The following is a 10290-nucleotide window of genomic DNA, read 5'->3' as shown; positions in this document are numbered from 1 at the left end:
CTTCACTCTGATGTTCTCAGGATGAAATGACAAATATTCTTAAACCTAAAAGCCTTGTATCAATCTTAGCAACTACTACTACTACAGCTTCTCCTCTTCCTCCTCCTCCTCCTCATCTCCTTCTCTTTCTTCTCCTCCTCTTCTTCCAACTACTATTTTCATAAAAACGGCACAATGAAACTTTATAAATTGATTGATTAAATATTTATTGTAAAAGGTGAGTCCTGTAGTCATAGTCAAGATTACACTACAAGTGGGTCATAGTTAGTTTTGGGAGAAAAGTTCAAAATCAACATTCTAAAGTGTGATACAGAATTCTATATATAAAAATCATTGCTTTGTTCCCAATTACCAGGTAGGTATTTATTTTATTTTTAATTTATAGAATAAAACAAACATTTCCTTAAGGTAAATAAAGAGATGGTTGTACATGAACCACAAACCTACTATGTATAACTTACTGTTCCTTACAAATATGCAATAAATTATGTTTTTTTCTTTTGTTTTTCTTTCCTACCTCTCCACCCTAGAGATAGCTACCATTAGACACAAATAATGATACACACTCATACTCACACACACACACACACATATCACTATTCTATACATACTTCTGCTTACTAGTTCTTTCTCTAGATGCTGATGTTATCTTTCTTCATATCCCCTTTATAGTTAATTTTGGTATTTATACTAAATAAATCACATATTCACTCAAAGTGATCCTTTTTTAAATTGGGGGGGGGGTTGGAGGAGGGAAGGCAGAGCATTTGGTGTCAAGTGACTTGCCCAAGGTCACACGGCTAGTAACTGTTACATATCTAAGTCTAGATTTGAACTCAGGGCCTCCTGACTCCAGGGTCAGTGCTCTATTCGCTGTGCCACCTAGTCTCCCCACAAAGTGATCCTTAAAACAATATTACTGTTGCTATATTCAATGTTCTCTTGGTTCTACTCATTTTGATTTTCATTATTTCATGCAAGTCTTTACATGTTTTTTTCCTAAAATCATTGAGCTCATTATTTTTTATAGCATTGTAGCATTCCATTACAACCGTATACTACAGCTTTTTCAGTCATTTTGCCATTTCTAGTGATAGATGTCTAAGTCCCTTTGAAAATTAGTTTTAGAAGTCTTGAACCCTCTGCCTTGACTCATATTAGAAGGAACTAACATTATTTGATCTTGAATGAATTTGCAATTGATTTCTTCTATTTCTCCAGTTGAAATGCCTGTTATTGAGAAATAAATATTGGTGCACTTGGTTGGCCAAGAATCTCAAAGGAACACCTGGGGATAAGCTTTCATTTTTAGATATTTAAATACAATGCAGATAAATCATCAGTGACTCTGAGATCAATATCAATAATTTTAATATACTTGGGAACATAAGACACACAGGGAAATCTTGTTTCAATGGAAAGATATGTATTCATGTCATTATGAGTATGTGTGTATATGTTTATGCATATATTGATATCTATGACAATGTTTATGTGTATTTTACAAATACCTGCTCACACATGCAGCATTCATACATACACACACGTGTGTTTGTTTCTAACTCCAACCTGATTTCTGTTTTCAACTATTTGCAGTCAGTAATTCAGTGATTTAACTAAATAGTAGAAAGAAATAGAAATCAAGAAAGGGTTAGAAATGGAATGTGCATATGCATGTACACATGTGTGTACATATGGGTTTTAGAGGATATACGAAAAAGCCTATAAATAGATGTGCATTTATTTATACTTAAATACTAGTATATTGTTTTTATACAGATACCTAACTGTGTGCATATGCACACACATGTACGTGTATGTATTAAAAAGAGATACTAAAGAAATTTTAAATTTGCTATTCTGGAGATTATGACATCTAATTGCTATAATAGTTTTGAGAAGGCCAGTGTGGACATGTAAGTTTTGCCCTCCCTAAAGACCAGAAACTGTATAACTCCATATTTGGTCTTGTATTCTTGCTTCAGATCTGTTAGCAATATATAGGTGTGTGTATGTGTAAACATATATGTGTGTCTATACACACATATGCACATAAAATATATGTACATACACACATACATGCATGCATAAAATGTGCGCATATCTGTACATATATGCACACATATATAAGTATATATGTGTGCATATGTATATCCTAAGGGGCCAAGGAGTTAAGATTACCTTCCTGTTAGAAATTCTCCCCAAGTAAGGTCTTTATAGTATTTTAGAATATTTTCAAAACAAGACAAGGTCCTCTAGTCAATATCAAAAAACAATTGAGTATTTACGTAAAAGTATTTTATTCATTGAAGGGGTATTTTAAGTGGTTATTATGTGTGAGGTGCTATGCTGACTATTGGGCAGGTAGGTGGTGCAATGGATAGAGTGCTGGGCCCAGAGTCAGGAAGACCTCAGTTCAAATCCAGTCTCTGACATTTGTTATCTATGTGACCTTGGGCAAGACACTTAACCTTGTTTGCCTTATTTTCTTCATCTACAAAATGAGTTGGCATAGGAAATCACAAACCACTCTAGTATCTTTGCCAGTACCTCCAATCATGCTGCTGATTTTTTTCTTTGCATATTTGTTGAATATAAAATGAAACTTAGATCTAGATGACTTAAATGGTTAAACTAATATGGATGAGTTAAATTTTACATATTCTTTTCTACCAATCTCCTACCCAGTTTTCCTTTCAAATACTTAATTTGAGAGAAGAGAAAGTATATAAAAGAATGGATTTCTACATTTAGTGCAGGTACACCCAGGGAAGATTACTTTCATTATCAATCTCTGTAAAGGTAAAGAGACATTTAGAAACAGAAAAACTATTATAAATATTTTGGTACATAAGGGACCTTTTACTCTTTTTTAATCTCTTTGTGAGACAGGCTGAGCAATGTATACTTATGTAAATGGGCATGAACTGTTTAATTGTTTTTTTCTGGCATTATTCCAAATTGTTTTCTAGAATAGTTCTACCTAATTATAACTTTATCAATATTGAATCAAAATGCTTGTTTTCCTGCAACACTTCACCTTTCTTTTCACATGCAACACAAACCTCTAGTGAATATCTAAAGTAGGAATGTCTCACTATGAGACTCAAGGCTGCTAGGTATAAGTTATGTTAGAATGAGGCTGAGTCATGGCATCTTGTAGCAATATGCCCTATATCAAAGAAATGGTAACTAACAAATTAAATATATGAACCCATGACTTCAGATTATAGGACAATTATCATTTGACTATTGTGTTTCCTCCAGATTTTACCCCCTCCTGGTTCACTCCTATGATCAAGGAGTTGTTCTAAAACTTGGATGTAATGAGAAAAACCCTATAGCATCCTGACATGTCTCTTGCTTTTCAATGTAGGAAATAAGAAAAAGTTTGACTCTTTGATTCTGCAATATATTGGAATGAAATGATTTCTTGTATATTGTATTAACTTCCTGCACTGGAAGTCTATTGTATGTGTTGGTTAACCACAATTGTATTGTGACTGTAACAATGCACCCCATGGTGCCTTGTTTGTAGCACACAGGATAGTACAGATATTTGATTTAGAACCGGAAGTTATCTCAGAGATTAGCTAATGTCAGCCCATCATTTAATTGGGGAATCAGTGATCCAGAGAAGTTGTAACTTGCTCAATTCACACAGATAATAAGAAGGCAGAAGGTCAATTTGTACTCAGTTATGATTGAAAATGCAGCACTGTTTTCCAAAATGACATACTTGGTCCTGTTTTTTGTAATGGATATACGTATATACTTCTTGTTTAAGGTTTTTAAAGTTGCAAGTACTAGACTCCTTTTTGTGACTAAATTGTCATTACGTAAAAAAAAAAAAAAACATTAACAAGTGACATTATAAACTGCTTCTACTAAGGTACAATTGTATTTTCAACACCAACAACCAGCAAAACTTTTCTCAAGACCATTTTCCTTGTCAGTAGTCAATTATTTCATAAGACACAGAACTGTTAGTATAATTTAGTTCCTACTGATTTGTAAAACTTCTGTGCTTATCTTTGGAAATTTATTCATTTCAAGTATTTTCTTTTATAGCTCTAAATTGCTGAGATCTCTGTACATTAAAATGTTTTTTATGAATAATGCTAATGTTACCAAAAATAAAGGAGCTGTCTTCATACTTGCATCATTGCAGTTATAGGTAGCAAATTTCTCTGCCTTCAATGGTGATTACAAAGATGAGTATTTTAATATTATTCTCCTCTTCCAATCACTACCCTTAAATTCCAAGGAATGGGAAAACTGAAGCATCATTCACATTCATCAGACATGGAACATTGTCAAAAAATATATCAGTGTATTAGCTTATTTACAATCACTCCAGAAGTGATAAACTTGCAAGTGTAACATTAGTCTAATCCAATTTCCTTGCTACTCTGTGATGTTCCCAAACTCATTCTATTTCTCTTTTCTGTTGACCTCCTTCTCCTCATTAGACCTTTCTGTCATTGAGGCCCTCTATATTGCTTATCTCTATGCCCAGTCATAAGTACCATCATCCCAGAAGGTCTTCTTTTGAAAAATCTTCAGGGAGATGCTGGTTTGTATCTATGATTTCATAAATGTATGAGACACCTGGTGAGGAAGTTCTTTCTACCAATAGACACAAGCAACTGTCCATAAATGTATAGTTTTAGAGAGTTATCTAGATCACTGATAGGTTAAATGATTTTTCCCAAACTCATGTAGCAAATACATATCTGGGGAAGGACTTGCATTCCTAGCTCTAAATCCAACCCTATGTTCATCATATTATGTGTACTTTCATGTCAAAATGCTGTTTTACTACAATTCCCTCTCTGATCTTCCAGACACAAATTATAGTGAATGTTTAAACTAAGAAACACTCATAAATCATATTGTGACTTCTATCACCATGACTAAAGGATCACACTATAATTGAATTTACTACTTAAACCTAACGGTCATATAAAGGGACATATGCCTTAGTAAGAGATTCTAACAATGTACATGCCTAGAAGCAGGATAACCAAGACTTTGCTTGGGGTGAAACCTGCAGAGTTTATTATGTATGCTTTTAAACTGGGTCTTCAATGATCCGTCCCATCATTATATTTATTATATGAAGAGAAGCCCTTCCCCACAATCCAACTGATGATTTAAAGATGAGGATTTTATTCTCTAATCGATTGTTTTTTCCCCACAACATGGTAACATTCTACCTCACTGATCTTTGAAAGTTTGGAGCTCTTTCCTATGAATGAGGGAGAAGAATCTTGCTTAATGGTGTTTTCCACCACAGATATGAAAGGTGCTATTAGGGTATAGTAAGGATTATCGTCCCAAGGAATTGAGTATAAACACTCAGTGGTTCCGTTATTTTAAAAATTGGCAGAGAAACAGCAACTACCCTTTTTAAAGTGCTTTTTTCCCCTCGCAACCCGGGAAGATAAGCAATCGTTTCATAATCCCTAAATTGCAAAGTATTCAGAAGAACATGAAAAATTCTCCAAATTACTAATAAGAGAAACACAAATCAAAACCACCCTGAGGCTTCAACTCACATCCTGAAATTATGGAAAAATCACCCAAAAATTCAACAATGTTGCAGGGGTTGTGAAAAGATACATATGCTAGTATATTGTTAGGGCAGTTGTGAAATTGTACAACAATTTGGAATTATACAAATGAAGTCACTAAAATGTCCACACCTTTTGAACCAGAGACAGAATTACTCTACTTATAACCAAAGGAAGTCACCAATAGGAAAAGAAGTTTCTTTTATACATAAACGTATTTTAGTAATACGTTATTGTGATAGCTAAGAATTGGAAAGAAAAGAGATGATCATCAATTCTGGAATGACTAAAAAGATTGACATTATGAATACAATAGAACTTTATTGTGCTTTAAACAATGATTTGTCTGATGAATAAAAAGAAGCAGGGAAAAATATACATGAATTGATGCAGAATGAAGTAAATACAGTCAAGAAAGTGACAAAAACTAATTGGACCAATGTAGATGGAAAGAACTATGACACAGTGAAAAAAGCAGAAGTAAATGTACTTAAAGTATAAAGGTTGAACAGGACTCAAATGAAGAGATATGATAAGACATTCTCTAATGTACACTTTCATGTTTTTGGGTTCCAAGGTATTGCATATTGTGTTTGTTTCTTAGATTTTTTCTACATATTAATTAGTTCTCATTTTTTTACCTCTCTGAAAATGCTACTTATTATATAGGTTGATGCACAGAGAGGAGGAGGGTTATGAGTGATACCATAATGATATAAAAAAACAAACATCAATAAAATTTTTAAGAGTATTGATAAATGGTCAATGGATACTAATAGACAATTTTCAAATGAAGAAATTAAATCTATATATAATCATATGAAAAAATGCTCTAAACCACTATTGGCTAGAGAAATGCAAATCAAAACAATTCTGAGGTACCATATGACACCTGTCACATTGGCTAACATGACAAAACAGGAAAATCACAAATGTTGGAGAAGTGGGAAAATTGGAAAACTAGTGCATTCTTGGTGGAGTTGTGAACTGATCCAACCATTCTGGAGCATAATGTGGAACTTTGTCCAAAGGGATATAAAACTGTGCATTCCCTTTGACCCAGAAATATCAATTCTAGGTCTTGATTCTAAAGAGATCATAAAAACAGGAAAAGGACCCTATTCATAGCAGCTCTTTTTATGGTGGCAAAGAATTGGAAGATGAGGGGATGCTCATCAATTGAGGAATGACTGAACAAGTTGTGGGATATGAATTTAATGGAATACTATTGTGCTATAAGAAATGATGAGCAGGAAGACTTCAGACAAACCTGGAAAAACTCATATGAACTGATGCTAAGTGAAGTGAGCAGAACCAGAAGAACATTGTACACAGCAACAGCCACATTGTTCAATGACTGACTGATAGACTTAGCTCTTCTCAGCAATGCAAGGATCTAAGAGAACTCCAAGGGACTCGTGATAGGAGATGCTATCCATATTCAGAATAAGAACTATGGAATCTGAATACAGATGGAAACATACTATTTGCTCTCTCTTTTGTTGTTTTGTTTTGTTTCTTCTTTCCCATGGTTTTCCCAATGGTTCTAATTCTTGTTTATAGCATGACTAATGTGAAAATATGTTTAGCACAAAAAACGTGAGGGAGGGCACATCTGCCCAACCTGAAGTTAAGTAGCACTATTAAAAAAAAAAAAGAGTTTTACCATGGATTCCTAACTCCAGTCACATAGTTTTTTACACTCTTTCACACATCCTCATTAAGGTTCATGACCTTGAACTGAGAATTGCACTATTTGTCCTTTCATTAAAAGGTGAAAAAAGCCAGGAAGTGTAACAATCCCCAAAGAGAACAGCAGGGCAGGAAGCCTTGCTACTTAAAGAGCCCTGAATAGTTTGATATCTATTATTATTATTCTTATTTTTTTGGTGAGGAGATTTGTCCTTGTGGCCTATTTTTGGTGTTGTCATGAACTGTTCATACCTAAAGGAGAATCAGCATAATGTAGTAAGAAAAGTATTGTTCTAGAGTATTTTTGAATGTGTTTGCACCCAATTCAATTTGCTTGAATTTCAAACATAAGACAAAGTAGTGTTATAATCTTGGATGAGATACTTAACCTGCTTTCAGATTTCTCCTTTATAAAATGGAGAAAATAATAGCAGTGTAACTGACATCATGAAACTTTGTGAGAATGGAATGGAATAATATATACACATTGATATATTTATGTATGTATACGTAAATGTGTATCCATTTTTTCAAACATGAAACATTTTAGATTTGTATATATTATGCACATATATGTAAATTTAATTGCTACAATAGTAATGAAGTAAAGAAGTGGATATTATTTGTCACATCTAATAAAGGTAAGAGTTATTTCATTGTCTTCAATTTCTTTGATTAGATGGATATTGCTTGTTATCAGATGCTAGTGAAACTGCTATACATTTCTATATTCCAAAATCCTATTTATGGATTAAGAGACAGTAAAGAGAATGGAAATATTAATGTAAAAGCCTAAAGGAAAAATCCTGAATAAGAAAAAGAAAACATTATTGTTCTGCTAACACATTCAATTTTGAAATTGGATACACTATCAATTAAAATAAAATCATGCAAAGAAAAACCTGCAGAACAGTTCTCTGGGCTGTTTTGACAATATCTATATTGCCAAAAAAGACAATTTAAGTTGTCTTGAAATATTATTTTAAACTATAAATAATGGGCTAATATATATACAAACAAAATCATTTTATCATTATGTTTTGATGAGAATGAAGGAAATAGATGTCATTTGAAAGGTAAATGAAGTGGTTAAAAACATTTCTGCATATAAAGGGGACCTCAAAGACATGTTCTTGTTATATTAATTTCTTGCAGGGAGGACAAGACATAAATTACAATCTTGGTTGTTAATATTGTTTTGAACAAATCATTCTCTCTGTGAGGTGAGCAACCAGCTATATTCACAAAACAGAAAATGGAGGAACCTTGGGCCCTCATTCAGAGAACCTAGGCCAATTCCAAACTATCAATAAGAAATGTAAAACAAGGATAGGGATCTTTCATTAGTTCTCTTCTAGGGTAGTAAAAATAATTTTATAATGAGATGCATAGCTACAGTCAGTGAACTGTGGGATGCCATCAAAAATGGGAGATGTGTTCAGGTATCAGAGGACAATTTTTGAATGTTTTTTTTTGGGGGGAAGGGATCAAAATGGATGGTAAAGTCTATAAGCTAGTGTACTTTAATGGATAGAAACCTCTTCTTTACCAATTAGATTGGGCCAGGGTGAAAATTCTCTAGTATGTACAACAAAGTTTATATTACTTGATTTATAATTACATTTGCTAATTTGAAGTATAAATAATAACAATTTTACACCACCATCATTTATGATATAGCACTTTCGCTATTCCCTGCTCCATGGGTCATACATCACAGCTAGGAAGACATTACCCAATACAAGGACAGTGAAAGTGACTTTGAATCACACAATATCTGATGAAAACGGTGATTTCAAATCATTTAATCTACTTCCTCCACTTTTTACAGACAAGCAAATTGAGTTCAAGAGATCAGGTTGTTATCCTATCCTGAATTCATCATTTCCAAAATTGAAATGCCAAGGATAAATGGATGGAACAAATCTCACAATTGTTATGGAATTCATTCTCTTAGGATTTTCTGACCTTCCCAAGCTCCAAGGCTTTCTATTAGGAATTTTCTTTGTAATCTATATGATCATCCTCATAGGAAATGCCCTCATCATTGTCACAACCCAAGTTGATACAACTCTTCAAACCCCCATGTATTTTTTTTCTTTGAAACTTTTTCTTCTTGGAAATTTGGTATGCAACAGTCACTCTTCCCAGAATCCTGACGAACCTTTGGACCCAGAACGGACATATTTCTTTTGCAGCCTGTGCTGCTCAACTTTGTATTTTCCTTATTCTGGGGTTAACTGAGTGTTTTCTACTGGCTGTGATGGCATGTGATCGTTATGTAGCTCTCTGTAAGCCTCTGTATTACTCTCTTATTATGAATCACAAGGTGTGTACCAGGCTCGTAGCTGGTGCATGGATAAGTTCAATCCCAGTTGTGATTGTACTGGCGTATCAGATTTTTTCCCTACCCTTCTGTGGTTCTAACAAACTCAATAATATATTTTGTGATATCCATCCTCTACTGAAGTTGGCCTGTGGGGACACTTCTATATTGATAGTGTTTTATTTGGCATGGCTCCCTTTCTACTGATCCTTGTGTCCTACATCAAAATCATCACTGCTATCCTGAAGCTGCCATCAGCCATAGAGAGATACAAGGCTTTCTCCACTTGTTCTTCCCACCTCATGGCTGTTGGCTTATTCTTTGGTTCTGCTCTGATTATGTATGTGAGACCCAAGTCTAGCCATTCAGCAGGAATAGACAGAATTCTCTTAGTGTTCTATACCATAGTAACTCCAATGTTTAACACCATGATATACAGCCTGAGGAACAAAGATGTTATTTGTGCCCTGAAAAAATTACTACCTAAGTGATTAAGATCAAGAAGCAAATACTAAAACTTAGTATTTTTCTTAACCCTTTGCCTCACAGTTATTATGGAAATATAACTGAACACCTTTCCTGTATGTTTTGAAAAACTATCATTACCTGGAAGCAATGAAAAATCTAAGGAATGTTTCCCCCCTCCTCAGAAAAAAATAAGTTGTATCTTTGCATCTTCAAAAGACAAACAGAAAT

General features: G+C 33.8%; 1 pseudogene; it reads left to right on the top strand.

Annotated features, from left to right (window-relative positions):
* The first annotated feature begins 9179 nt into the window (after positions 1 to 9179).
* On the top strand, positions 9180 to 10085 carry LOC138163548 (olfactory receptor 10AG1-like; annotated as a pseudogene).
* Positions 10086 to 10290: the final 205 nt, after the last annotated feature.

The sequence above is a fragment of the Petaurus breviceps genome, unplaced genomic scaffold, assembly GCF_028583685.1.
Source record: "Petaurus breviceps papuanus isolate PSGF00001 unplaced genomic scaffold, PetGlider_PUasm1.0 188, whole genome shotgun sequence".
In the NCBI taxonomy this organism is placed as follows: domain Eukaryota; kingdom Metazoa; phylum Chordata; class Mammalia; order Diprotodontia; family Petauridae; genus Petaurus; species Petaurus breviceps.
The sequence above is the reverse complement of the archived record's forward strand: the minus strand, read 5'-3'. Positions and strand labels throughout refer to the sequence as shown.